The sequence below is a fragment of the Quercus lobata genome, chromosome 2 (assembly GCF_001633185.2).
Source record: "Quercus lobata isolate SW786 chromosome 2, ValleyOak3.0 Primary Assembly, whole genome shotgun sequence".
Lineage (NCBI taxonomy): Eukaryota > Viridiplantae > Streptophyta > Magnoliopsida > Fagales > Fagaceae > Quercus > Quercus lobata.
In genome coordinates, this window is record NC_044905.1 from 14,107,941 (window position 1) to 14,113,940 (window position 6,000).

A 6,000-nucleotide genomic window follows, 5' to 3' on the forward strand; every position below is an offset into this window, starting at 1 on the left:
TGTGCTTTTGGGTAATATCTTGCACCGTATTGCATCAACCCCTTTGGTACTGGGGATTCGAGGGTAGACCGGGGAATCCGTGCGATTAAGGGATTAACCCAACTGTTAACGAGGAGTTCTCTTCGAATGGATTTTGAGGTTTATGTGCCATAGTTTTTTTTTTATTTTTTTTATTTTTTATTTTTTATTTTAATAGTTGGTTTCCCCATAGGCTTGGGTCCGAGGACTATGCAAGGCCTTGGTTCTGTCCAAAACTTGTAATTTTTCTTTTTTGTACTTGGTTTCTCCATAGGCTTGAGTCCGAAGACCATGCAAGGCTTTGGTTCTGTCCAAAACTTGTAATTTTTCTTTATTGTACTTGGTTTCCCCATAGGATTGAGTCCGAGGACCATGCAAGGCCTTGGTTCTGTCCAAAACTTGTAATTTTTCTTTTTTTGTACTTGGTTTCCCCATAGGCTTGAGTCCGAGGACCATGCAAGGCCTTGGTTCTGTCCAAAACTTGTAATTTTTTTTTTTGTACTTGGTTTCCCCATAGGCTTGAGTCCGAGGACCATGCAAGGCCTTGGTTCTGTCCAAAACTTGTATTTTTCTTTTTTTGTACTAGGTTTCCCCATAGGCTTGAGTCCGAGACCATGCAAGGCCTTGGTTCTGTCCAAAACTTGTAATTTTTCTTTTTGTACTTGGTTTCCCCATAGGCTTGAGTCCGAGGACCATGCAAGGCCTTGGTTCTGTCCAAAACTTGTAATTTTTTTTTGTACTTGGTTTCCCCATAGGCTTGAGTCCGAGACCATGCAAGGCCTTGGTTCTGTCCAAAACTTGTAAGATTTCCTTTTTGTACTTGGTTTCCCCATAGGCTTGAGTCCGAGGATCATGCAAGGCCTTGGTTCTGTCCAAAACTTGTAATTTTTCTTTTTTGTACTTAGTTTCCCCATAGGCTTGAGTCCGAGGACCATGCAAGGCCTTGGTTCTGTCCAAAACTTGTAATTTTTCTTTTTTGTACTTGGTTTCCCCATAGGCTCGAGTCCGAGGACCATGCAAGGCCTTGGTTCTGTCCAAAACTTGTAAGATTTCCTTTTTGTACTTGGTTTCCCCATAGGCTTGAGTCCGAGGACCATGCAAGGCCTTGGTTCTGTCCAAAACTTGTAATTTTTCTTTTTTGTACTTGGTTTCCCCATAGGCTTGAGTCCGAGGACCATGCAAGGCCTTGGTTCTGTCCAAAACTTGTAAGATTCCCTTTTTTTTTATTTGGTTTATTTTTCGACCATAAGCCCCTATACCAGGGCGGGGAAAGTTGGCTTGAGGCCGGAAGCCCCTAGAGATGCCCACGCCCTTGGCACTGCAAGGCGTAGCCCCTAGCAGAAGTTTACGCCGGAGCAGCAACTGTATGTCGCCGGAGACGGAGGAAACCCCAGGAATTTCTGCTTGCTAGAGAGTTGACTCCAACGCCACCTGCGCCAACGCGCAAGCTTCCCCACAAACGGCGCCAATTGTAAGGACACGATTCTTTTGCGGCCCAATAATGATGTTGGGCTCGCACATGAAAGATCCCTCACAATATGATTTGTAGAGAGTGGACTTGAAAAGCTAGCCGTTGGGCACAGGGCGGTGTTCCGGTCTTGATTTTAGAGGAATTCATATAGAAAGAGGAGTTGGGTTTGAACATTTAAACCCTACAGTGTCGCATCCTATGGGGTTGGACTCCTCGGACTTGATCCGAGGATCATTAAGGTCTTACCCCGATTACCCGACGGTGGGTTTTTCTGTGATGTGCAGGTGTTCTCCTGATGTTTTCCCCCATGGAGTCCCTTTTTTTGGAGGTGGAATGGGCCTCCCCCTAGATTTACTTACTTCTTTCTTTTATACTCGCCTGCGTTAGCTGTCCTTCGTCCACGTGTAGGGTCAACCTTTACAAGACTGATATTTGTCCCATCAGTCTAATCCCGGAATTGTTGGGGATGATTGATAAAGCTGAAGAATACGGCTATGCTAGGTGCAGAGTCTTATCTGGGAAGGGTCATAAGGGTAACTTTCCCAAGACATTTTAGGTCTCTTTTCAAGTTTAGTCCTATACCAGTTTTACCCTTTTTTTTTTCCGGTGGGATTCTGGATCTGCCGAGGACTGAATTGTCCTCGGCTGTATTCCAAAACTGTCTTGTGCTCTATGTTATCGGGCTTGGGATATAGCTCTCCTCGGCTTGGGCCTTCGGATTCTCCACGAGCAAATGTGCCTGGCCCATAAATTATTGGGCCCCACAATAATATTTTAAAAGTTTTATTATTGGTATACCTTGAAAAAAAAATTGTGACCTCCTAAAATATACTAGGCCATTTCAAACAAATAAAAAATGTTTAACAAACAAAGTTATATCCATCTGATTTTTATGAAGCAGATTTCTTGGCACTTGATAGTTAATTTTTTTAATTACATTTTTTATATGCATAACAATGACTCGTTTTTAGAGCTTAAAGGAATTGGTGACCTTGTTGAAAAGTTAGTAGAGACATAGAAGCATGTCATATATCTATTACTTTTATTTGCTTGTGAAGTTAGTTTTGACTTGTCACGATTGCAATAGTGTAAAGAAATTTTTCAACAATGAAATATATAAAAAATGAACTACATAATCGAATGGGATATCAGTGAATGAATGATTGCTTGGCTGTGTATATTGGAAGAGATATAACTTATAACATTGATAATGAAAACAATTATTCAACAATTTCAAAATAATAAAACTCGTAAAAGGAAATTATAAAACTTTATGTATTTGCATGGTTTTTTTTTTTTTGAATTTATCTTTTTATAGATTTTATATAATTTAAGTTTTTCAATGACTACTTTTAAAAAAAATCTAGGAAATAAAGTAAAGCGGTTGTTCATGCTCTTCGACTTGCCAATGATTTGTCGATTTCCTTCAAATATACTTAAGGGTGATTGGGAAATTGAGAAAAATGCTTTTAGAAGTGAAGAAGAATCTTTAACCTTGTTTGACCATTTGATTGCTGAAGCTAAGACTCTTTTAGAAACCTTTAATATAGTTACTTTATCCCATACTTGTAGATAAGACAACTCTGTAACTCATAACATTACTAGAAATGCTAGTTATATTAGCAGTTTCATGGTATGGATAAAGGGTGTTCTTCTGCACCTAAATTTTGTAATTTTAGTCAATATTGGCCGAGTTTTTTTGATAATATTTATTCTACTTTCCTTAAAAAAATATTACTTATTCTACTTTCCTTAAAAAAAAAAAAAACAAATTATACATAAAATGGCGTTTTCAATTATGGCATTATCACGTGAACACATTACATTATGACTTTCTTTTCAAATCGCTAGAGGACTCGTGTCACTTGTGACGTGAATGTCACGTGACATTATTAAGTAACTTAACAGGTCATTTAACAGCGTTTAGCAGGTGAAAATAGCCAAATACCACGTTTTGACAAAATTTGTGGCAAATTAGCACTGTTTCGAAAATATTTAGCAATATACCACTTTTTTAGTACTCGAGTTTCACAAAATCGAGTTCTAAATAGTACTCGAGTTCCTAGTGAGTCGCTAGCGTGACATTGCTGACTTGGAATTTGTGTAATTAAAAAAATAATGTGGTATTCGATATTACTGAAATCGAGTTTCTTTATAGTACTTGAGCTTCATATAGTTGAGTACCTTCTTTTTTCTTTTTTTTTTCTTTTTTGAAATGGCTTGAATAGTCAAACTTAGTGGCTTGACATTAGCCAACAAACCATTAAATGGCTTGCGTGCCCATGCTAGGATGACGCATGATATTCAAAAAGTTTAATGTGCGAAGAAATGTAAGAGCTTGCATTAAATGTTTGTTATTAATTGTCAAAGAAGATGCTAGGAACATCGCCAACATGCAAACCCGAAAATATTTAGCAATATACCACTTTTTTAGTACTCGAGTTTCACAAAATCGAGTTCTAAATAGTACTCGAGTTCCTAGTGAGTCGCTAGCGTGACATTGCTGACTTGGAATTTGTGTAATTAAAAAAATAATGTGGTATTCGATATTACTGAAATCGAGTTTCTTTATAGTACTTGAGCTTCATATAGTTGAGTACCTTCTTTTTTCTTTTTTTTTTCTTTTTTGAAATGGCTTGAATAGTCAAACTTAGTGGCTTGACATTAGCCAACAAACCATTAAATGGCTTGCGTGCCCATGCTAGGATGACGCATGATATTCAAAAAGTTTAATGTGCGAAGAAATGTAAGAGCTTGCATTAAATGTTTGTTATTAATTGTCAAAGAAGATGCTAGGAACATCGCCAACATGCAAACCAAATTTATGCTGCTCTTCTTTTAGCGAAAATGGATGACACTTTGGCCATAAATACTTACAAACTAGTTGAAGGCCCGTGCGTTGCACAGTTTTTGTAGAATATATATAATTATTATAACCAAATAAATAATAATTATTATAACGAAATGAATAAATTTCATTAGTATAACAGCCATCAAATATAAAATGATAGCATCTTAATACAAAATTATCTTCTAACATACCAATTGTGCTATTATAATATCATTTGTAGTTATACGTATCAAACTATTCGCATATGAATATTATATCTAATGAATCTACAATATAAGTGATTTGCAGTATTGTTAAGAATAATATTAATGATTAAAATCTTTAAACAAAGTAACATAAAATTGATCACTTTTTAAAGATAGAACTATTCAAGGAATAAAACCTTTGTTCTAATTTAAAAAAATTGCAAAGTTCTACATCTAAATTACAAACCTTTCTTAGGATGCTTGAAATCTTTCTTGACAAACCTAAAAATAAAAAAATAAAAAAAAAATAAACAGATTTTTAAAAAACTAAAGTACCATATAGATTGCAAAATTCTATGTAAATTTAATAGTCTATGATTGGAAGTTACTACGACACCTTACATATATATTGGACAAAAAAGTAATTAAATTGGATCAAACCATTAACATATGAATTAGGTCAAACATAAAGAAATTACCTCCTCAAAAAAAGAAAAATATAAGGAAATTAGCTTAAACAAAAAGCAACAAATACATAAAACGTATTTAATTGATTATAATAAAAAATTAGAGTAAAAAATACATACCTGCATGATTGTAGGTAGAAAAATGGAAGCCTAAATAAAAAAACTGTACAATAAATTGGAGAATGAAAAACTACACCAACTGTGTATATATATACATAATCCACCTAGAAAAGGAGTCCAAGTAAAAATCAAATACTCTAAACTCCTTGAAGTTACCTAATCAAGAAGTTTAGGTTAATTACATATTAGTTTTTTTTTTAAATAATTTATCCCAAAAAAAATAGTTAACGTTATTAGCTATTGTTATTAGATTTTTTTTTTTTTAATTTTTTGTTTACGTTAAAGTTAATACCCAAAAAAAAAAAAAAAAAAAAACAACAAACAATACGGGAAGTAGTATGTTTTTTTTTTTTAGAAATACACTTACTTTATGATAACAATGAATTAGAGTCCTTATTTTTTGAATTTGAGATATGAATGAGTTAGAGTCCTGATTAATCTAATATTAATCTGCAGTTTTTTTTTTTTTTTTTCTTTGAGATACACTTACTTTATGATAACAATGAATTAGAGATAAAAATAAATTAGAGTCCTAATTATCTAATATTAATTTACCTACAATCTTACATGAAGTAGTTTTTATTTTACGCTTACTATATAATATTTTTTTTGATTAATCTAATATTAATATATGCAAATTAAAATAAAAAAGTTGTGAGCGATAGCCCCAATTGAAACGTTCAAAAGCATCCGGTGAAATAGATGGTAGGAGTATTTTTTTTAAAAAAAAAATCTAATATGTAATTAACCTGCAAGAACTAATAGTTTTTTTAAAGAAAGTTTTTTAATATCTTTTTTTTCCTTTTACGTTTTTTATAGAAAGTTTTAATAATTACATATTAGTTTTTTTTTTTTCAATTTGATGAAAGAAAAAAAAATTACCTGCAA